This window comes from Crinia signifera, chromosome 12, assembly GCF_055691185.1.
Source record: "Crinia signifera chromosome 12, ASM5569118v1, whole genome shotgun sequence".
NCBI lineage: Eukaryota > Metazoa > Chordata > Amphibia > Anura > Myobatrachidae > Crinia > Crinia signifera.
This window is the reverse complement of record NC_139228.1, coordinates 90,954,465-90,979,855: the sequence shown is the minus strand read 5'-3', so window position 1 is coordinate 90,979,855 and position 25,391 is coordinate 90,954,465.

Genomic DNA, 25,391 nt, shown 5'->3' with positions numbered 1-25,391 from the left:
AAGGGTGAAAGCAAGAGACTGTTTATTCAGTCATGCAAAAAACGTCCGTCTACGTTTCGGGGTCTCCCCCTTCGTCAGGACAGGTTAATGGTGAAGTGAACAGTGATGCAAAACAACAAGTTTAAATAAGCTCAGTGACTTACCCCCTTCTGCAGACTGCGCTCTCTCACGAAGGCTGCTGGGCATACTTCCGGGTTTGGCCGCGCCGTGATGACGTCACTGTGATTGACAGTGTCATCCCTCCGGCGTGTCATAGCGGGGCTGGCCTGCAGTCACGTGGGGCGGGGCTGTGGGAGGCAGACAAGCTACATCAGATTACAGACATCGTGGCAGTGTTATCAAAATAAGAAGATGCATACATAAAAAGCATACTGGTACAGTGTATGCAACATCCGGAGCACAGCACCTGGAAAAAAGCATGCGAATACATTAGTGAAAAAATCCAAACGATCACACAATAAATAACAAGTGAGGAAGTGCTGACATCTAGTGGGCAAAACACGAAATGAAATATGAGAAAAAAGCAAATATTGGTTAAAAAAAACCCAAAGGTTACGCTAAACTGCTGGAGTAAAGCTGTCCTACATGTCTGTGGCATGAGAGTAGGTGGTGCTCACAGCACTCACTGCATGTAGAAATAACGCTGGTCAACCAAAAATCGTCTAACAGCCTGTACCCCCTCCTCTGTATTGTGGGCCTAGTGTATCCTTGGTGGTGGAGTTGCTGGAAATGCTGCTGGAGCATAATTTTTTTTCTCACGTCAATGATTTTTACCTGCAAGTCAGCGGGTGTGCGATGGGGTCCCCTGTGGCCCCATCGTACGCCAATATCTTTATGTTCTTTATTGAACAAATGCTGTTTTTTACTAACGAAGAGATTGCGTCCAAAATCTCTTTTTATTCAAGATTCATCGATGACGTGTTGTTATTGTGGGAGGGTACTCCCGAAGCATTTTCATCTATTATCCAGCAGCATAACTCCAGTGATTGCCCCATCAAGTTTACCTTCACTATGAACTTGAAGGAAATCTCTTTTCTTGATGTCAAAATTATAAAAGAAGACAAGACTCTGGTTACTACGCTATTTAGCAAAGAGACAGACAGGAATAATTTGCTCCTTTATAGCAGTTATCACCCAGCACCATTAAGGGCGGGTTTACCGTACTCTCAGTTTTTGAGAGTACGCAGGGTTAATTCAAACATACAAACGGCCATCAAGCAAATAGATTTAATGTCTCTGAAATTCAGTGAAAGGGGTTATCCTAAGAGTTTGTTGGATGAGGCTAAAAATAGAGTTTTGAAATTAGATAGACAGGATCTTTTGAGTAAGACCAAGAAACCTACATCTAATATGATATTACCATGGCCCACAGTATTTAATCCTCAGAGCAAAAAAATCAACACAGTAGCAAAACATAATTGGCATCTGATAACATCGGATGAGTCGTTGGGATTGTCAAATACTAGGTTGCTATCTTGTTACAAGAGAGGTCGTAACCTCAGGGATTATTTAGTAAAAACCGACATGGTCGACATGATTCCCAGTAAAGGCAAACATTTTTTGCAGGCAGCGAATGGTTGCTTTGGGTGTGGGTGCACCACGTGCGGTTTTTTATTAAAAGGAAGTTCATTCAAACACCCTCAATCGGGGAAAACCATCGACATAAGGTTTCATTTGACTTGTAAGATGAGATACCTTGTGTATCAAATAGTTTGTCCCTGTGGACTGTCATACGTGGGAAAAACAGAGCGCACATTCCGCGAACGTATGACAGCCCACAGGTCTGCCATTAAATTGGCTCTTGATGTTGGTGGCAGCGAACAGCCTGTCGCCAGGCATTTTGTGGAATGTCGGCATTCGCTGACATCAATCAGATACAGAATGTTGGATTATATTCCCCCGCCAAAACGGGGGGGCAATAGAGGCAATATGTTGCTGAAAAGAGAATGCCAATGGATTATGCGGTTAAATACTTTAAGTCCATTTGGCTTAAATGATCAACTTGGTGTCAATTGCTTTTGATTGCTTTCTGATGATAAACAAAAGTATATATATATATATATATATATATATATATATATATATATATATATATATATATATATATATATATATATATGAGTTCTGTCCCAGTACTGTCTGGTGGTTATTATATGAGTGTTAAGCCAGTTCCGTCGATGCTAAATATTGTTATTTGGTCTCTCTTTTTTTAGGTTGGTTATTATATTGACTGATCCTGGTCTCCTTGGTAACTGGAGTCACCAGGTGACGTCATTTTGAAGCGCCCCGGACGGGTGCGTGGTCCCGGACCCGGAAGCGCTGTTACACATGGTGAAGGAGACAGGGTATATAAGGTATGTTTTTAATTGTTTGTATGTGCTTGATAAAAATGTATTAAAAAACATTGAAACGTTGCTACCTACACGCGGTGTGGATGTCAGCTATTTTCTACTAAATATAGCCCTAGCGTGCAGTCGCATCGGATTCCTATATGTCGGGCAGAAAGCTTGAGGACATGCACCGGGCCACAGTATCTACATGTAAGCGGAGAGTGCCGGTTAAAGGACGTATATATATATATATATATATATATATATATATATATATATATATATTATATCAATACAGTGTTGCCTGGCACAGCCTCCTAGATATGCAGCAGGGAGGGTGCCCGCACCTCAGTTCAGTCATATAAATCCCAGTATGTCCTGCAGCAGCTTTCAGCACGAATTTGAGAGAAAATAAAAGTGAAATTCTCTCTTGCAAACTTAATAAAATACAATAAGTTACACTTATCCTCATCCAGTTATCATTTGGTGTATGAACAGTGTGATGAAAAACACGAGTTAAAGAGATCCAATCTCTAAGACAAATCGGCAGATTGCCACATGTGTATGCGAATAATGAAAAATCAGACTCATTTATATGTTTAACGGAGTAGAAAGGACCTAACTAACTCTGTACATACACTGACCAGCAACAAACTATTGATTGGCAGTGAATATCATGCGGAATCACGCAAAGTGAATTATAAGTCCAATCTGTTAATCGCCTGGTGTGTATGCAGGAACATAACGTCTTGTTGAAAAAAACAGAATCTTAAGATCTGCATATAAATGTGAACAATAATACAACTAAGGTGTTAACTATACTGCCTGCAGAAACGAATAGTAATATCTACCTGCACACTTATGTCTGACTATTATATACTGTAAAAAAAAATTTCGTGCCAATAAGTGTGTACCTGGAGAAGGGAAGCCACAACAATATCACGAATTAAATCGTGTGGCCACCCGACCTGCACACTAAACTTCATACACCGTATATTGACAGTGAATATCATGCGGAATCACGCAAAGTGAATTATAAGTTCAATCTGATAATCGCCTGGTGTGTATGCAGGAGCATAACGTCTTGTTGAAAAAAACAGAATCTTGAGATCTGCATATAAACGTGAACAACAATACAACTAAGGTGCTAACTATACTGCCTACAGAAATGAATAGGAATATCTACCTGCACACATATGTGTGATTATTGTAATACTGTAAAAATTTGTGCCTATAAGTGGGTACCTGGAGAAGGGAACCTAATATATATATATATGCACACATGTGTAAAAAATCCCTGTTCACTGATCCTTAGACATTTCTAACAAGAGGAACACTGGGCTGTACGGCAGGCATTCCCCTACTTATGTTATATTCTAAGATCAATTACACCTCGGGAAAGCAGTCACATCTGAACAGCCAGAACAAATGACCCCCGACACACTGGAGAGAATGTATGACATACATTATAATAGAGAATAACTCCACCAACAATTGTATCAAGACTATATGGATACAAAATACACTGGGTGGATACACACAATAATAACAACTGTAACAACTAACACCAAACACAGTTGTTTAAGAAATAAATATCTTTATTACAATTGTAATGAACACAGACTCTATATAACAGCAATAAGCAATTTTCAAATAAGCTGCAAAAAGGTCACAGAGATACGTTTTAAAATTTCTATTTCTTTATTTTTCTATATCTTTATTCGTTTTTAATATTTTCGCCACGTTTCATCCCTTGTAAAGGGAATTAATTATATAAAGGTTTAATACAACTAATACAGTTGAAAACCCGTAATATAAATAAAAGTGATGGCCAGACAGGCTAACGTGTTAAATACACACCAATAAAGTATACACCTAATATTAGGTACGTTTTTATGAATAAGTCCAATAAGAGACATTGTGGGTAAGGAGTGCGCCCCATTCCAAACTGATTTCTTTTCTTCCTCTCTTGTTTACATTGCTTAATTTACAAATCAGGGGGCTGCACCCTAGCAGACCAGGAACTATATTTTGAAAAAATTCTTGGTAGGCGAGTATTTCTCTACCTAGAAAGAAAATAATACACAAAAAATAAAAATATGAATATCTGACTTATGGTGCGGATCACCCAACCCCCTTCTAACATGCATAAATTTATTAGCGATAGCAACGTTTTAATACTATTAAAGTACTGTCATCAGGCTAAGAACAAGCATGAAATGAAACACACATACCTTTTATCATTTTCGTTGGAGTGCCGCACGACATACTGGGATGTATATATAGAGGTGTCTTGAGGCTAGGCTGCACACTTACAAATCCAGTTGAGGAGTGCCAGGCTCATATGTGGTATAATACATGGGTACTTATGTAGTATCTGGGCTGCCGATTTTGTGATTGTATGCCTTACCTTAAGGCATACAATCAGATGTGATGCGATGCGTTCCGATCCGATTTCTAAATCGGACGCCCAGATACTACATAAGTACCAATACATGCAGTATTAGAAAGCCAGCAACATCCAGTTATCAGAAAGTGTCAAAAAGTTTATTAATGGCATAGTAAAGTGCACTAAACAGACTTATGAAGTCATAAAATAGCAGGAGAGAGGGTGTACTTAGCATCATGGCAAGTAGATGTATTCCACCCATACGGTCCCACATACAATCCTGCCGACAGCTGTTTCGGTGCTCAGAGATGCACCTTCATCATGGGCATGGATACATAGTGTCCAGGCAGCCTCATATATACCTACAACAATTAGCACGATAAATCTACTCACCTGTCCATGCCGATCTCCCGCCGGCGACGGCATCAGAAACGGACACGCTGCTGGCGCACAATCACCATAGCAACGGTAATGCACTGAACAGACGCCGTGCTCAGGCGGAAGTGCGTGAACCAGGAGGTTGTTATGGCAACCCGTGAAACATCCGGGTATGTAGGACGGGCTGTAATAAGAAAAAAGCAGCGTAATCGCTGTATAATAAAATTTTGATATACAGCACAATCGCATGGAGGCTACAGTACATAAATATGCGATACAATAGAGGTGCTTGAATGGTAGGATATATGGAGCTACCTAGAACACTAAAGGACAAACATAGAAACATACAAGATACATGGACGGACACACATAAATATATAAACGGAGCAAAGTGAAAGAAGTGGCCGAGATGAAGAATATATGTTGAAGAAATACAAGGGGGATGGGGGGGAGGGGGGTGGGGGGAAAGACAGGAAAACAGGAACAGAGAATATCAAACAGTTATGGATATAAATCTAAGCTGTAGTAATTAACCCAAATATTGCTGGATACCACGATGCTAAATAAAACAATGTAAAGATTGGTATTCATTAAGTCCAACTGGAGTAACACTTTTGAGACGATTAATCCATTGGCATTCACGCTGTAGTAATTACTTATTACGGTCTCCACCTCGTCTCAGAGGAGGGACTTGATCGATTGGCATGAACCGGAAGTCTCGTATGGTATGTTTTACCGTAGCAAAATGTTTAGCTACCGGTGGTGTGTTACAGTCAATGGTTGTGTAGGCTTTTTTAATTGACGATCGGTGTGCAGCAATGCGTTCCTTCAGAAGATGTATATGCCCACATATATCATATTGCATGAGCAAAGAATGACATAAATGACATAACGACTGTCACAGTTCAAATGGTGTCGTATATCATAGAAAGTGCCATCAACAGGATTAATAAATTTAGCCCCTGTGCAGAGGAATTGACAATTGACACAATTGTGGCTTTTCGACACTCCTGGGATGTGTGTGTATATATATATTCGTGGTGTAGCCGGCTCTCCAACTTACTAACTGAAGAAACGATACCTGGTGCCTCCACAGAGATCATAAAAGTGGTCCCATAACCAGACAGAATGTACAGTGGCACTCCCTTTTAAGGCCTTTTAAGTAGTCAACGTTTCAATCGCTATAATGTCATTTTCATCAGGATAAATATTAAGTCACAGCAAGACAGAATAAATACTTACAGGCAGACAATCTCCATTCAGTTCCAGCGCCACCTCATGCCACGGGCCGCCTGCTAATGACGTCACAGCATGTCCAACGTGTGTGTGTCATCACCCTGCGTATCCAGCAACTGCTGTTGCTAGGAAACGCATCTATCACCGCCGCTCGGCATGCGCCCCGGCTGTCAGATGTTGAATAGCAATGTAACTAACTCTGGCAGCAGGTTACAAGGAGAGCAGGGTTAATCGCACAGGAAAGTGTATTTAGTACAAATAATCATGATATGTGAATATATTATTGAAATGAGGGTGTGCTATCACTGGACACAGAATTTAAAGCCACATTTCTTGGGGAGCAAGGAGGAGAATGTCACTTTGTGATGCACCAAAGGGTTTAATAAAACATAACCTTTATTATTTTATTTCCTAAAATCTATAGCGAAAATAAAAAACACAGTACAGACATATAACATAGACATGTAAAAAAAGGATAAAGATATCCTTATAGCCATGGGGTCCCACTCTCCAAAATGTATATAAATGTTGTTTTTATTTGAGCTGCAATCATGTATTGTTCTGTAACTTAGTAGCAAGTATTGCTGATTTTTTTACTCTTAGAACTTTTTGCAGTTACTAGCGGTATGGGCTGTGCACAGTGGCGGATTCAGGGAGGGGGCACCCGGGCACGTGCCCCCCCTGTCATTTATTTTGTAGCTGAGGACCAGGGCTTTCCAACGAGCCCAGCCCCGTGTTTCTAGCCCCCCGAGAACCGGAGATATCGCCTGGCAAACCTGTAACGTTTTTTCCCCATAGGATAATATGGGACCCGTCAATTCCGACCCCCACCCAGTTCCGACGGCTGCCAGTTCCCGCCCTGGCATCATAGAAGCTTGTGGTTGATTTCATTCAATTCCAAATCGCTGGGCCTTCAATATGATATCAGGCTGGTCCAAATTGGTCAATCGGTTCCAAAGATATTGCGTGTAAACAGATTTTTTTATTTTTGAAATGTAATTTCATAGCTGTTCATGTTCTTTGAGGGCAGATTACTCTGGAACCAAACATTTCAGTTTCACTGGACCAAAATCATTCAAAGCCCAATCAAAAGTTCTTCAATATAATACTTGTCTCATGTAAATGATTCAGTTGGTTCCGAAGATATAGCCGGTTAAATGAGATAACTGGTTAAAGGGGGGAGGGGTGGTTTTCTCTCCCCCTCACACCAGAAAATGCAGGGACTAGGCTGGTGTAAAAGGGGCCAACCTGGGAATGCATTTTCTGGTGTGAAAGGGGTATTATTTCAAATAGCCTGCAGTGCTCTGAATACAGCCAGGCTCTGCCACTGTCAGTGGCTATCACTTCTGCCTGGCGGCGGCTGTCCCCCATTTACCACGAGCATGTATTCCCCCTTGGCAATGAGCATGTAATCCCACATGGCAACGAGCATGGAACCTCTGGCAATGAGCATGTAGAGAAGCAGCACTTATGTAGCATCATGTTTAATAGACATTATGGTGTTTGGCAAAACACATAATGGACATAATGGCGTGTAACTTAACGTGTAATGGACATTATGGTGTAAATGTTTAATGCGAGCCTTTGGTGGACAATGTCCCTGTTTATGAAGTGTATTGTGAATTTTGGCTTAATCTGTGTGGCATTATGTGAATTTTGACACAATCCATGTGGCATTATTTAAATTTTAGCTCAATCCATTTGGCATTATGTCAATTTTGGCTCATTCCATTTGGCATCATGTATAAGGGGCAAGTATAATGGGGTCTAGTATTTTGTTGCATAATGTGTAGAAGTTGTATATGGTGTTGACACGCCCCCTGTTGAGTGGCCACACACCCTTTTCTGGAACGCGCCTTTGGCGCGTGCACAACTACATCCTTCACTTTTGTCGCCATGGTGGGCCTGCATACTTTAAATGCCAGGGCCTATTTTTTATTCCATTCCCACCCTCTCCTGCCACTCTTAGCATGTACACTGGCACCACTAACACCGCCCCTCCCCCACCCAAACCCTTTTTTATCATGGTGCCCCCCCTGTCATTTTATCCTGGATCCGCCCCTGGCTGTGCACATCACAATAAAATATCTATTTTAAAGCTGGGAGGTGAAAAGTACCCACAAATATATGGTCACACAACATGCGATAATCAAAATGGTGAAATATATGGGCATGCTAAATGCACCAATCGGGTACCCAGAAAGTTATCTGGTGTTACCCTGGGCTCAGGCAGGGTAAATACACCATAAAAATAGCTAGGAGCACAGCACACTAAGCGGTTTGAGAGGTGCCCTATGACCGATGCGTCAGCCGGGACAGCGGGGCTCGCAGTGTCAGAGTGAAATACACTGCGCCCGCTTGTCGCGTCGGCTGGCAAATGACGTGGCCGGTTCTCAGTACCGTGTGCGGCAGTGGCCGTGTAAGCCTGTAGGGCTGTGAGCCACTACATAAAAAGCACTGGAGTCAACTGATATACTCCGTGCTAGTCTGCCGCAGATTAGTGCTTAATGCATGCCGCTCAGTTACCGCTAGAAAAAAAAATACAGATCAAAATGCAATAATGTAAGGGAGGGGAAGTGGGAGCACACCACGGAGTGTACGGTCGGCGTATGCTTCGCTAGTGAGCTTCGTCAGGACCACCTGAGTATTGTCAGGGAGCCCAATAAGTACCTGCTTGATCATACATATTCATGAGATCTCATTGTCACTGATTGCATCACCTGTGGATTGATTGATTGCTTGTTAAGTTAATAACGTATCTGGTAGTCAGTAAGCACAGGTGGATTAGTTGGTCCTTGGTCAAGAGATTTGACCCAGTATGTATGTTAATATAGTTTGTTTTTTTTTACTTTAAATTTTTATTCGTTTTTCCATATAAAAAGACATAAACATTTTACATACCAAAAGAACATACATTTGAGTTACCCTATTGGTTGTTTTCACAAAATTATACGTTTGAATAATGATTAGCTGCTGCGTCTGTTACTTATTCAATTAACAATATACTACTATCTGCAGAACAGGTAGTTCTCCCAGAGTATATGGGGGGAAAGGTTGACAACCTATACGTTGCTTATTTACTGTAATGCTTACAAAGTCAATAACGGTAAAAACAAACAGGAATATAGTATATCTTCCCTAAGTACAGGGGTGTTAGGTTGACAATCTATATATTGGTTCATACACTTGTTGTCGGTATTGCTTACCCTCAGTCACAAAATGAATAGCAACAAAAAACATTTTTCATATCCTATAAATGTTTGGGGTGTAATTTATCTTCATTTTACTTCAGTATCAATCCACTCATGTGACCTTTATAACAAAGGTTATATATTACGCTAAATACTAAATAATAAATAAGCTGATTATACTTTCTCTAAATTAATTGTGTTAAACCGTCCAATCGCTTAGTCTTTATAGTAAGAGTTGTATATCATACGCTAATTATTCTAATAAAGTGCATATATTTAATCTAATAAAGTGCATGTACTTTCTTTGGATCTCAAGATCAAATGTCTTGAGCATCGTATTATTATATTAAATCAGTGCACACATAAAGCTACTTCTCGATATTAATAATAATATATGTAATTAATCCAGCCATGCCAAATCTTGTTAAATTTAACTAACGTTAAATATAAATACCTTTCCTGTTTAGTAGTGTAATTAACCAGTGACTTCCAACTATTATACTCCGGGTGGTCCTTGGACGGATTCAGTACTGAATCCCGGCGGTCGGGATCCCGGCGTTCAGAATCCCGACGCCGGAATCCCGACCGCCGAAATCCCGACAAGGGGGGGACGGGGATCGCCCCCCTTGCGGGCTCGCTGCGCTCGCCGCGCAGCGGGCCCGGTGCCTCGCTACGCTCGGCACACTAATTTATTCTCCCTCCAGGGGTGTCGTGGACACCCACGGAGGGAGAATGTGTCGGGATTTCGGCGGTCGGGATTCCGGCGTCGGGATTCTGAACGCCGGGATCCCGACCGCCGGGATCTTAACTGCATCCCCTTGGACATCCAGGTTCTTCCCACAATAACTTTTGCCATTGAGCATAAGTCATTAATATATGTTTTTTCATTGCCCAATGCTTCTTCGCCTACTATCCCAAACAAACAACATCTTGGGGTTAAGAGTTCATTAGAGATCCCAGTATCTACTATAGTGCATTTAACTTTTTCCAAAAATTCTGCTACTCTGTAACAGTTCCAGATTAGATGAAAAAAAGTTCCGGAAGGGTCATCACATTTAGGACACTTTGTTAGAGAATGCCCAGAAAACTTCGCTAAGGTTGTGACTGAAAGATATGATCTATGTAAAATGTACAGTTGTGTCAATTGAACACATAGAGAATTTGTGGTTCTCGTTATTGCAGATTTAGCCCTTCTCCATTCCTCATTATTTATACCCCCCAGATCTTCTTCCCATTTTCCCTTTAATTCCCTTAATCCATCCTTGTATATATTTTTGCCTAATATTTTATATATTCTTGATACTAACTTTGATTTGTTACTTGATTTTAATATTAATTGTATTGGAGATTCTCCTAATAAGAGGATTTTATTTTCATTTTTGGCCTGTATCACACTTCTCAGCTGAAGATAACGAAAGAAAAAGGTCTGTGGTAATTCATATTCCTCTTTCAGCTGTGTAAATGATTTGAGTCCTGCTGGGTCAAAGATTTGACTAAGTTTAGTCACGTCATGGGTGTACCACGCTGCTTTAATTTGCAGGGTCTCCAACTCGCTATTTGTTAAATAGTCTGCCAAAAAATAGTCTGTATCCATAAAATCAATTTCTAATATTTTATTGGCTTCTTGCCATATTGTAATAGCTTGGGCTATTAAGGGGGTCTGTCTTGGTCTTTTTTCCCTGTAAAATTCTCTGTGTTGGGCTAATCCCCGGGGTCGAAAAGGAGAATAAAGTATCCACTGTTTCTCTGCGTTGTTCATCCTGACAAAACCATGGCCTAAGATGTGACAACTGAGCCGCCATATAATACCTCCTAAAGTCAGGTAGACCCAACAGCCCGTCTCCTCTCTCCCTCATCAAATTACTCAGTTTAATTTTTGAACGGGCATTATTCCAAACAAATGAGGCCAAAATACTGTTTCATTTTCTAAACAGCGATTTTACAAGGTAAAACGGTCATTGCTTGACTACGTACAGAAACTTAGGAAGGACCACCATTTTTACCAGGTTTATTCTTCCGGTTACTATCAAAGGAAGTCTCCTCCATGATTTAATTTTCTTACCTAGCCAATCAAACAGCGGTTGAATATTAAGCTTCTCAAAATCCTTGGATTCCCAAGACACTATAATACCCAGATATTTAAAGGATGTTACCCACTGTATTGGAAGAGGCGGATACGGTTGATACTTAAACGGGGGACCTGCTGGAAAGATAACAGATTTGGTCTGATTAATTCTAAATCCGGAGAAGTTCCCAAACTCCTCAATTACCTCCAACGTCTCCATAGGAGATTTTGAATAATCTGATAAATAGATCAAAAGATCATCGGCATATAATGAAATCCCATTTCTCTGCCCTCCAGAAGGCACATCAGCAGCTTTTATATATTGTCTCACTTTACAAGCCAATGGCTCAATCGCCAGGGCGAACAAGGCAGGGGAGAGTGTAAACCCCTGCCTTGTTCCCCTAGAAAGGGGAAATGCCGGGGAGATCCATCCGTTAACAGCAACCCGATATATATATGTCCAAATGACGGATGGCACTCTGCTTCAATAATAAGTAGGCGACACCTTGTGTCGCCTACTTATTATTGAAGCAGAGTGCCATCCGTCATTTGGACTTATATGCACTTTTTCTTTGGAAAGGCACCTGCGCCGCTGTTGTATTGCTGGAGTGCCAGTCTCTTGGACCTGTATATATATATATATATATATATATATATATATATATATATATATATATATATATATATATATATATATATATATATATATATTTAGAAGAGTCCGCACTCAGGGTAGATTGTTGTCATAGGGGGTGCTCCAACAGATGAATGAACATCACAAGGATATAGAGGTATATGAAATGGGCACTCACCAAGGTCTTTAAATTCAGCAAAAAGATTTATTCACAAAATGATCATACATCCGACGTGACGTGACGTTTCGATCAAAGGATCGTCATCAGGAAAATGTCAACACAGGTAACAGATATCATTCCCAACAAACAGGCAACCTGGTATCCATCCATGGAGGAGATACAACTGTATAGCCTCACCGGGCCAGTTTAAATACCCTCACACAGGAAGTGATCACTGCACTTCCTGGTGCAACATCATAAGCGGTACAATCCCATGTATAAGCATATAAAAGGGATAAGGCGGTCTGCTAACATAAGCAATTAACATAAGAACAGCGGATTGTACCATAATGAACCAGCAAACAACATATATCAGTTAAAGTGCTGTTTAGCGCTAATCGCTCCAGTCCCGCTGGACCGGAAGTAGAACTTGCGTTCCACCGGTTCGTGGAGGCCCATTGGGCTGCCATGATGGTAATTCAAGAAATGTTTGGCCACTGGAGTTAACGTTTTAAAATTTTGTTTGACCCTGGAAGCATTTTTGATGCTGAGAGAGTAGACAGGTGAGATTCGGTAAGCGTAGGCAGCGGAGTAGTGGATAGATAAGAGTGCAGTCCCTCTGTGGGAGAGGTGAAAGAGGAATCTGTTAAACTATATAGCGTGCTATAGAATGTCTGAAATTCCTCAGCCATCAGTTCGGGGTCATAGGTGAGGGAGTCTAGTTTCTGGGAGAATAATTTGTCTATAGCACTTAGTGCTTGCTGGCGTCTTAGTTTGTTGGCTAGCAAGGAGTCGATTTTATCAGTTTTATCATAAAATTGTTGGTGTAGTTTTTGTAATATCTTTGCAGCACGATGTGATAAGAGGGTATTCAGTTGACCTCTAATGGTCTCTATTTGTGAAAAGACAGAGGAGCTGTGGTTCGTCTTGTGTTGGGATAATAGCTTTGCCAGCTGAGATTCCAGTGATTGAATCTCTGCTGCTGCTTGTTTCCGGATCGCTGAAGATTTTGCAATGAGGGAGCCTCTAATGGTGGCTTTATGAGCCTCCCAGAGGATACCCGGGGAGATATCAGGGGAGATGTTCTCTTTAAAATACTGTGTAATTGCTGTCCGTATTTCAGCTAGAGCAGTGGGGCCTTGTAGGAGGGAATCGTTCAATCGCCACTTGGGTCTCCTGTTAGGAGATTGACAGATGTCTATAAGAATGTAGGTACCCGCATGGTCTGTCCATGTGAACGGGGCAATTCCAGCCTCCGCTACCCGGGAGGCAATAGAGGAGGAGATATGTATCATATCAATCCTCGAGTAATGCTGGTGCGGGGCAGAAAAACTGCGTGTAATCTTTAGTGTGGGGGTGTTTAAGGCGCCAAGAGTCGCGCAGCCCATGTTGTTTAAGGGAAGCAATAAGGGTGCGGGAGGCCCTAGGGACAACTGTCAAGGAGGCATGAGGAGGTGGAGAGGTTCTATTTAGTAGCGGGTCAATAATCGTATTAAAATCTCCCCCAATGATAATATGGCCCTGGGCCTCTCTACCTAAGCGTTTAAACATCGCATCAAAGAACCGTGGTTGGTCCTGGTTAGGGGCATAAATCGAGACCAGAGTTAGGGTTATAGAGCGAAGGGTACCAATTACCATGAGGAAACGCCCTTCAGGATCCGTGACACTTTTGATAGGGACAAAAGGAATGTTACGGTGAATTAAGATGGCTACTCCACGTTTTTTGCAGTCCGCGGAAGCAAAGAAGGCCTGGGAGAACAAGCGGCCCCTGAGCTGAGAGTGGGAACCTGTGAGATGAGTCTCTTGCAGGAAAACTATGTCAGCTTTCTCCCTCCTGCAGGCTCCCAGTACTACTGTACGCTTTCTGGGGGAGTTCAAACCGTTCACGTTGACAGACAATAACTTAATTAACATTATGATTCATACAGGGACAATCTGCATAAAAATCTAAACATGAGAGGATCCTCAAAAAATCTGTGGGAGGCCACCCCGAAGTGGGAAGGAAAGGGAGGAGCAAAGAAAAGAAAAGGAAGCCACAGAACAGAGAGAACATCAGAAAAAATAGAAGAAAAGACCCAAAAGGGTGAAAACCCTGGAAAGGAGGGTCCCAATAAAGGACCGCAACAGAAATAATCAACATTACTTTCAATATAAACATGTTAAGGGAGCGTGGGGGGTTGTGGGATATATTTTCTCTAGTTTTTATATTTTTCAAAAACGTGGTGCAACCCCTCTCCTAGTGGTATGGACAGTTTATGCTAAGAAAAAAGATTGGAGATATGTGGGGTTCACTCCGAGGTACACTGTAGAGGACCAACTGAATATTGACACAATTTCTAAAATTTAACTTTTATTATTTCTATTAAAAGGAGGTGTATGGTTTACATCCTCATAGATAAGACAATAGTAAAGATGTGCAAAAAAGGAAAAAGAAAATGTGGTTAAAAACAGGATGTGGATTCTGGTATTTTGATAATTTATCGTACTCTAATGTCTTTCAGTAACCCCTGTTTTATTCTTGTGGGATAATGTACTGTACTCCCGGGGCTTTTATATTGCTAAGCACAGCTTTGTTAATAATCTTATATTGCCAGCAATATTTTGTTTATTTAACATAGGTTATTATATTTAACACTATGTGTCAATATGCTGGCTACCATCTATTATATTGCAAAATAGTTCTTGTTAACCTCTTGGGTTGCTTTCAAGTATCACTATTGCAGTGGGATGGTTGTTATTTTTAAGCTGCTGCAATGCCCTTGTACAGTATGTTATGGTCTACATCCTTGCTGGCAGGTCGCCAGAACGTACGCGCTGGCGACCCGCCAGCAGCCTCGCCAGCGAGGAGACTGAGACGCGCGTGCGTCTCACGCGCACGCGCGTCTCAGTCTCCGTCGCTAGCGCGACGGAAACCCTGTCCGTCTCCGCCTCAGGGAGACGGACAGGGTTAGGGGGGGTTAGTGGGGGGTGCGGGCAGGTGGCGGGGACCCCGGGTTACCGCCGGCAAGCCGGCGGGGACCCGGGGAACTGATGGAAGCGCCGTCGGAAGGGGACGCGCGCGCCCTCTCGTGCGCGCGCGTCCCCTTCTCACCATCACCATGGCGCTGGCGGGGGATGGTGGCTGGCGACGCCAGCACCATCCCCTGCAAAGATGGGACCTGACCCATCTGTATATAGTGTGTGTGAAATTCTTTGGGGGCAGCTTTACAGTATGTGGCACCTCCAATTATTGTGTGCTCAGTTCTGTATTCTAATTACATACATGTCCCTATACAATTTGGGAAGGTTGCTTGGAAGAGCTGCAGCATCCCCACAGCAATCAAACATATAGCAATAGCAATAAGCCCCCAATTGGGGCAAGGACAGTGAGGGAAGCTAGGCCAAAATGCAAGCATTATCAGGATCCGTAGAAATTGCAGAAGTGTAACGGGAAGGCATAGCAGCCTCAACCTCTATTGCACATGTTTCAGGATTACAAGAGGGAGTTATATCATATTGTAGAACTCCAGGAGATGGATACATTGCAGGGTCAGAACAGGGAGGAATAGCATCTTCAACCTTTGCTGCACATACCTGGGAAACATGAGATGGGGAGAGTAACGCCATTGAAGTATCACCAAGTTTATTGAGGAGCCTTTGCGTAGTAGCCGGGATAACCTGAATGAGCCGTTGCAGGGAGACATTCATGATTCAGAGTAGAATTTCTGCACTGCAAGGAAACAAAATGACTGTCGCCAAGGTGACCCACAGTAATGGAGGTGGCTAGCACACCGCCAAACAGACAACAGGAGTAGACTCTTTTGGAGTTACAGACCGTAGAGAAGTCAGTCAGGTCGATCGAAGAGCTAAGAGAATCAAACCCTATGTGCATCTCCGGTCACACCGCACATCCCGCAGGAAGATGTCCGGAACCTGCAAGATGGCCGCGGCCGCACCCAGAGATCCAAAATCAAGAGGGCAGTCAGGAGAACGAAGTCCGGGGCACCAACCAGTGCAGACAGGTGACACAGGGATCCCAGACCCAGAGCCAAGCCGTGCGTCTGACAGGAAGGAGTACCCGTCCAACACAGCCCAGCGCAGCGGCAGACGAAGCCCGGATCACCGCGCCCAAGGACCCCGCCTCGGAGTCCACCAGGCCGCAGGTATAAACCGGAGGAAGAAGCCGCTGGGCTATCTCAGGGGACGTAGGCAAGTCTGCCCCTCCAATAAGCCCAAGCTGGGAAAGGTTCAGCTGCTATAACGGATATATAAAACAGGATTTCTGGAGGGAGAGATGGCAGACACTTCTTTCTCCAAGCTGCACCAGGCCACGCCCCCACTCCAATATAGTTATTTATAAAGATGTGGATGTATGTGAGTGGCTTGGTGGAGGGTATTTGGGGATGCCGGGCGGTATTGTGTAGCTTTGCCTAGGGTGTCTAGAAACCTTGCACCGGCCCTGAGGGTGATGCTGTGTGACACTGGGGCCTGTCCGCAGCTCCAGCGGCAGGGGGAGATACCCCGGCATGTGGGGCAGTAGCCCTGGCTTATAGCATAATAACTGCCCCACATGGCGGTCCCCATCTGGGAGGATGCAGTCCACTCCAGGTTACATAGAGCACACAGGTAGAGGAGACACTGACTGCATACAGAGAGATATATACAGCAATGTGCTGTTAGACCATGACCTGCCGCTTGCAGCTCCCTGCACTGTTACATACTGCTTCTGTCTGTCGGAGTGAGGCCCAGTCTTTGCCGGGATGAGGGTGAGTTGTGAGGCAGGACACACACACAGCACGGGGATGGGAGGAGCTCAGGCACCCGGCAACTATGTTAGTTTCATGGTGACAGAATCAGGAGGGACAAGAGCTCTAGGGCTGAGGAGACACCTCCCAACTGCTCCCTTTATCAGTTCTCTCAGTGCCACGGTTTGCTGCTCAGTGTAACCCCCCAGTAAGAAAACTGCTGGTACCCAAAACCCATCAAGCAGGATTGACTGCTGGTACTCCACCCCCCCCCCCCCCTCAAGCTTCATGACCTATAGCATTTGCATGCCCTGCACCTCCGGTAGGGGTGAGGGTTGCTGGCTACTGTGTGATCTGTACTGAAGCCTTATAGCAACATTAGCCATGCAATGGAATCTTTGCCACATCATGTGATTTTTTTAAAGATAATTGCACTTTATACAAATTGCCTCTGGTAAAATAAGGCTGAGGCCAGGACTGAATCTAGTATCTAGAATCAAGTAATATGGTGCCCCCCCCCCCCCCCCCAACACACACACACACACACAAAAGTAAAAAACAAATAACCAAATTATCAAATATATAGAGAAATGGCAATACTGGCTAATTAGCATATGAGAATACCCAGCATTCCATGAGTGTCCCCATGACAACATTGGGTGTTCCCATGGCAACATTGGGTGTTCCCATGGTGATGTGGCTATGACATACAGACAGGAAGCCGGCAGCTGTCCGCCCACTTCCTCCTGAACATGCAGGCATATGTAAGGGTGCCAGTTCCCACCCACAGACGTCTACTTCCTGTCAGTATTCAGAATAGAAATAGTAGCAGGACTTCATAGCAGGACGGCCTGGCCCATGCGTAATACGGGCCGCGCACACGCAGTGTACCGGTAATCGTCCGTTGTGCAAATTTGCAGCAGCGCAATCATGGTAACCACCTAGTTTGGGAACACCACCCCTCATCCTCTGCTCCAGCCCCCTGTCCGCCCCCTCTAGCACTAGCACGTGAGAGGGTGTGTACTACACATCCCCTGCTCCAGCCACCTGTCTGCCCCTCTAGCACTAGCACGTGAGAGGGTGTGTACTACACATCCCCTGCTCCAGCCACCTGTCTGCCCCCTCTAGCACTAGCACGTGAGAGGGTGTGTACTACACATCCCCTGCTCCAGCCCCCTGTCCGGTCCCTCTAGCACTAGCATGCGAGGGGGTATGTACTTCACATCCCCTGCTCCAGCCCCCTGTCTGCCCCTCTAGCACTAGCACGTGAGAGGGTGTGTACTACACATCCCCTGCTCCAGCCCCTCTGCCCCCTCTAGCACTAGCACGTGAGAGGGTGTGTACTACACATCCCCTGCTCCAGCCCCCTGTCCGCCCCCTCTAGCACTAGCATGCCAGGGGGTGTGTACTACACATCCCCGCTCCAACCTCCTGGCCGCCCCCTATAGCACTAGCATGCAAGGGGGTGTGTGCTGCACATCCCCTGCCCCAGCCTCCTGGGCCCCCCTCTAGCACTAGCACGCCAGGGGGTGTGTACTACACATCCCCTGCTTCAGCCCCCTGGCCGCCCCCTCTAGCACTAGCATGCGAGGGGGTGTGTACTGCACATCCCCTGCTCCAGCCCCCTGGCCGCCCCCTTCGGCACTAGCACACGAGGGGGTGTGTACTACACATCCCCCGCTCCAGCCCCCTGTCCGCCCCCTCTGGTGATTTTGCTCCTGGGGTTGCACAAGCGCATAAACGTGCATGCGCAAAACCCAAACATCAGGGGAATGGCCAAGTTAACCCCGATATGCGGGGTCTGAATCAGACCCAAAATGCACAATTTATTTTACACGCAAAGGGACAGATAGAACATTTCCACTCGCACAGTTTCCATTCTGACAATTCAGCTTCTGCATCGATGTTTTATTATCGGCCATCATTACAATATTGTCATCGCTGGAAATAATTCTATATAATCTGTCATATATGTGTGACTATAATGAATAACAATGACACCTTTTCCTTACACCAAATATTACACTCTAAGTAGCTCTGTTATTAGTAGTTAGTGTATGAGGGCAGATCCTGTAATATAACATTGTCCCCAGTATACTATATAGCCAGTGGTCAGCTGCAGCTCTCCCCATAGAGAACCTACAAATGGTTAATGTGTGTCAGGTAATGATACTGAGTGAGGGGCGGGGCCTGAGCACAGGTGTATCCCCAGGCAGGTGTGACCAGAGCTGAGGGAATGTAGCTACACTATATGCTAGGAGAGATCATGTGATCAGTGGGAGGGGGAAGAGATGGTATAAAGCCAGTGGGCTAGAGACAGTGCAGCTATTTGTCTGAGGGGAATGAGTAGACATGTGATGCAGTTAATGGAGATCAGGGGGGTGAAATGTGATGCAGTGATAGATCAGGGGGGTGAAATGTGATGCAGTGATAGGAGATCAGGGGGGGTGAAATGTAATGCAGTGATAGGAGATCAGAGGGGGGTGAAATGTGATGCAGTGATAGATCAGAGGGGGGTGAAATGTGATGCAGTGATAGATCAGAGGGGGGGTGAAATGTGATGCAGTGATAATAGATGTACTTAGGGGGGCAGCTGTGATTTTGGGGCTGTTAGCAGGACCTGACATTAATCAGGCTCACTATACAGCCTGTAACATCATAGTGTCTGTCATACAGGGGTGTGGGACCAGCACAGCAGGGTCCTCTTCCCTCCTGTTCGCACAGCACTCTTGTATTTCAATCACAGCTCTTACATACAATGTATACCTGCATCTCTTCTCGCTCACTTCCCTGCATCTCAGCTGTATTGTGTACTGATAATGTAATGCTTTAATTGTGTTATGCCTAGTTCTGTGTACCCTGTACTGTTCTACTGTGCTCTATATGTACGGTGCTGCGTACCACTTGTGGCACCTTATAAATATAATAGTGAGACTGGGGGGTCATGCAGAGACCGTGATACTGAGATATGCTGATTACTGATGGGGTAACGTCTAAGTCAGATCACCTGTGATCCTGTATAATTACCCCAGGCCCAGGCACACCTGCCCCAGCCCCCTGTCCTGATTGCTGGGCTTTACTTGCTGTATGTAACTTACTACAGAGTACTACCACCTGTGTGTAAGCATTGCAGGTGTTACATTGGTGTAATAATCTGGTCTGTTAGTCTACACTCCTGTCTTCTGGGATGTGACCTAATGTTTGCTGCTAGTATATAACATTATATCTGTCATTACCTGACTGCTGGGCTGTATATGCTGGGCCTGACTCACTACTATATAATACTACTGCAGGTAATCAGCATTGCAGGGTTACATTTGTATAATGTGTTCAATCCTCCAGCCCAGACAGCTGTGATAATGTATCGGTGCTCTGTACTGACCCCCCCCCCCCCCCCCCAGACATCTGTGCTGTTACTAGTATATAATGTATCAGTGCCCTGTACTGACCCCCCCCAGACATCTGTGCTGTTACTAGTATATAATGTATCAGTGCTCTGTACTGACCCCCCCCCAGACATCTGTGCTGTTACTAGTATATAATGTATCAGTGCCCTGTACTGACCCCCCCCAGACATCTGTGCTGTTACTAGTATATAATGTATCAGTGCTCTGTACTGACCCCCCCCAGACATCTGTGCTGTTACTAGTATATAATGTATCAGTGCTCTGTACTGACCCCTCCCCCCCAGACATCTGTGCTGTTACTAGTATATAATGTATCAGGGCTCTGTGCTGACCCCCCCCCAGACAGCTGTGATATTACTAGTATATAATGTATCAGTGCTCTGTACTGACCCCCCCCCAGACATCTGTGCTGTAACTAGTATATAATGTATCAGTGCTCTGTACTGACCCCCCCCAGACATCTGTACTGTTACTAGTATATAATGTATCAGTGCTCTGTGCTGACCCCCCCAGACATCTGTGCTGTTACTAGTATATAATATATCAGTGCTCTGTACTGACCCCCCCCCAGACATCTGTGCTGTTACTAGTATATAATATATCAGTGCTCTGTACTGACCCCCCCCCAGACATCTGTGCTGTTACTAGTATATAATGTATCAGTGCTCTGTACTGACCCCCCACCCAGACAGCTGTGATATTACTAGTATATAATGTATCAGTGCCCTGTACTGACCCCCCCCCCAGACATCTGTGCTGTTACTAGTATATAATGTATCAGTGCTCTGTACTGACCCCCCCCAGACATCTGTGCTGTTACTAGTATATAATGTATCAGTGCCCTGTACTGACCCCCCCCCCCGACATCTGTGCTGCTGCTAGTATATAATGTATCAGTGCTCTGTACTGACCCCCCCCAGACATCTGTGCTGTTACTAGTATATAATGTATCAGTGCTCTGTTCTGACCGCCCCCCCCCCAGACATCTGTGATATTACTAGTATATAATGTATCAGTGCTCTGTACTGACCCCCCCCAGACATCTGTGCTGTTACTAGTATATAATGTCAGTGCCCTGTACAGACCCCCCCAGACATCTGTGCTGTTACTAGTATATAATGTATCAGTGCCCTGTACTGACCCCCCCAGACATCTGTGATATTACTAGTATATAATGTATCAGTGCCCTGTACTGACCCCCCCAGACATCTGTGCTGTTACTAGTATATAATGTATCAGTGCCCTGTACTGACCCCCCCAGACATCTGTGATATTACTAGTATATAATGTACAGTGCTCTGTACTGACCCCCCCAGACAGCTGTGATATTACTAGTATATAATGTATCAGTGCCCTGTACTGACCCCCCCAGACATCTGTGCTGTTACTAGTATACAATGTATCAGTGCCCTGTACTGACCCCCCCCCCCGACATCTGTGATATTACTAGTATATAATGTATCAGTGCCCTGTACTGACCCCCCCCCAGACATCTGTGCTATTACTAGTATATAATGTATCAGTGCCCTGTACTGACCCCCCACCCCAGACATCTGTGCTGTTACTAGTATATAATGTATCAGTGCCCTGTACTGACCCCCCCCAGACATCTGTGCTGTTACTAGTATATAATGTATCAGTGCTCTGTACTGACACCCCCCCAGACATCTGTGCTGTTACTAGTATATAATGTATCAGTGCTCTGTACTGACCCCCCCCCCCCAGATATCTGTGCTGTTACTAGTATATAATGTATCAGTGCTCTGTACTGACCCCCCCCCACCCAGACATCTGTGCTGTTAGTAGTATATAATGTATCAGTGCTCTGTACTGCATACCTGCCAACTTTGTGAGTCCAGCACCCGGGACACAGCTGCTGCGCGCCGGAGGCGCGCCGAAATTTTCGGGGGCGTGGCCTAATTGGGGGCGTGGCCTATACTCACGGCTCCCCCGCGAGGCCACGCCCCCATTTTGCCGCTATGGGGGCATGACCCAGAGGCTCTGTGAGCCTCTAGCCATGCCCCCAGCCCCCTGGCTGCGGGAATAGACGCTGTGCGCATGCGCACAGCGTTTATTCCCCGCTGCTTAGCAGCCGACAGGGGGGACTCCCAACAGCCCCCCCACACCGCGGGACACTGCCGCCCGCGGGTGGGACATCGGGACAGCCCCTGACAATCGGGACTGTCCCGATAAAATCGGGACTGTTGGGAGGTATGGTACTGACACCCCCCCCAGACATCTGTGCTGTTACTAGTATATAATGTATCAGTGCCCTGTACTGACCCCCCACCCCAGACATCTGTGCTGTTACTAGTATATAATGTATCAGTGCCCTGTACTGACCCCCCCAGACATCTGTGCTGTTACCAGTATATAATGTACAGTGCTCTGTACTGACCCCCCCAGATATCTGTGCTGTTACTAGTATATAATGTATCAGTGCTCTGTACTGACCCCCCCCAGACATCTGTGCTGTTACTAGTATATAATGTATCAGTGCTCTGTACTGACCTCCCCCCCCCCAGACATCTGTGCTGTTACTAGTATATAATGTATCAGTGCTCTGTACTGACCCCCCCCAGACATCTGTGCTGCTGCTAGTATATAATGTATCAGTGCCCTGTACTGACCCCCCACCCCAGACATCTGTGCTGTTACTAGTATATAATGTATCAGTGCCCTGTACTGACCCCCCACCCCAGACATCTGTGCTGTTACTAGTATATAATGTATCAGTGCCCTGTACTGACCCCCCCCCAGACATCTGTGCTGTTACTAGTATATAATGTATCAGTGCTCTGTACTGACCCCCCCCCCCCAGACATCTGTGCTGCTGCTAGTATATAATGTATCAGTGCCCTGTACTGACCCCCCCCCCCCAGACATCTGTGCTGTTACTAGTATATAATGTATCAGTGCCCTGTACTGACCCCCCCCCAGACATCTGTGATATTACTAGTATATAATGTACAGTGCTCTGTACTGACCCCCCCAGACAGCTGTGATATTACTAGTATATAATGTATCAGTGCCCTGTACTGACCCCCCCAGACATCTGTGCTGTTACTAGTATACAATGTATCAGTGCCCTGTACTGACCCCCCCCCCCGACATCTGTGATATTACTAGTATATAATGTATCAGTGCCCTGTACTGACCCCCCCCCAGACATCTGTGCTATTACTAGTATATAATGTATCAGTGCCCTGTACTGACCCCCCACCCCAGACATCTGTGCTGTTACTAGTATATAATGTATCAGTGCCCTGTACTGACCCCCCCCAGACATCTGTGCTGTTACTAGTATATAATGTATCAGTGCCCTGTACTGACCCCCCCCCCCAGACATCTGTGCTGTTACTAGTATATAATGTATCAGTGCTCTGTACTGACACCCCCCCCAGACATCTGTGCTGTTACTAGTATATAATGTATCAGTGCTCTGTACTGACCCCCCCCCCCAGATATCTGTGCTGTTACTAGTATATAATGTATCAGTGCTCTGTACTGACCCCCCCCCCCACCCAGACATCTGTGCTGTTAGTAGTATATAATGTATCAGTGCTCTGTACTGACACCCCCCCCCAGACATCTGTGCTGTTACTAGTATATAATGTATCAGTGCCCTGTACTGACCCCCCACCACAGACATCTGTGCTGTTACTAGTATATAATGTATCAGTGCCCTGTACTGACCCCCCCAGACATCTGTGCTGTTACCAGTATATAATGTACAGTGCTCTGTACTGACCCCCCCCAGATATCTGTGCTGTTACTAGTATATAATGTATCAGTGCTCTGTACTGACCCCCCCCAGACATCTGTGCTGTTACTAGTATATAATGTATCAGTGCTCTGTACTGACCTCCCCCCCCAGACATCTGTGCTGTTACTAGTATATAATGTATCAGTGCTCTGTACTGACCCCCCCAGACATCTGTGCTGTTACTAGTATATAATGTATCAGTGCCCTGTACTGACACCCCCACCCCAGACATCTGTGCTGTTACTAGTATATAATGTATCAGTGCCCTGTACTGACCCCCCCCAGACATCTGTGCTGTTACTAGTATATAATGTATCAGTGCTCTGTACTGACCCCCCCCCCAGACATCTGTGCTGCTGCTAGTATATAATGTATCAGTGCCCTGTACTGACCCCCCCCCAGACATCTGTGCTGTTACTAGTATATAATGTATCAGTGCTCTGTACTGCCCCCCCCAGACATCTGTGCTGTTACTAGTATATAATGTATCAGTGCTCTGTACTGACCCTCCCCCAGACATCTGTGCTGTTACTAGTATATAATGTATCAGTGCCCTGTACTGACCCCCCCCCAGACATCTGTGATATTACTAGTATATAATGTATCAGTGCTCTGTACTGCCCCCCCCAGACATCTGTGATATTACTAGTATATAATGTATCAGTGCTCTGTACTGACCCCCCCCCAGACATCTGTGCTGTTTACTAGTATATAATGTATCAGTGCTCTGTACTGACCCCCCCCAGACATCTGTGCTGTTACTAGTATATAATGTATCAGTGCTCTGTACTGACCCCCCCCAGACATCTGTGCTGTTACTAGTATATAATGTATCAGTGCTCTGTACTGACCCCCACCCCAGACATCTGTGCTGTTACTAGTATATAATGTATCAGTGCCCTGTACTGACCCCCCCCCCCCCCGACATCTGTGATATACTAGTATATAATTGCTGACCCCCCCCAGACATCTGTGCTGTTACTAGTATATAATGTATCAGTGCCCTGTACTGACCCCCCCCAGACATCTGTGCTGTTACTAGTATATAATGTATCAGGGCTCTGTACTGACCCCCCCCCCCCAGACATCTGTGCTGTTACTAGTATATAAA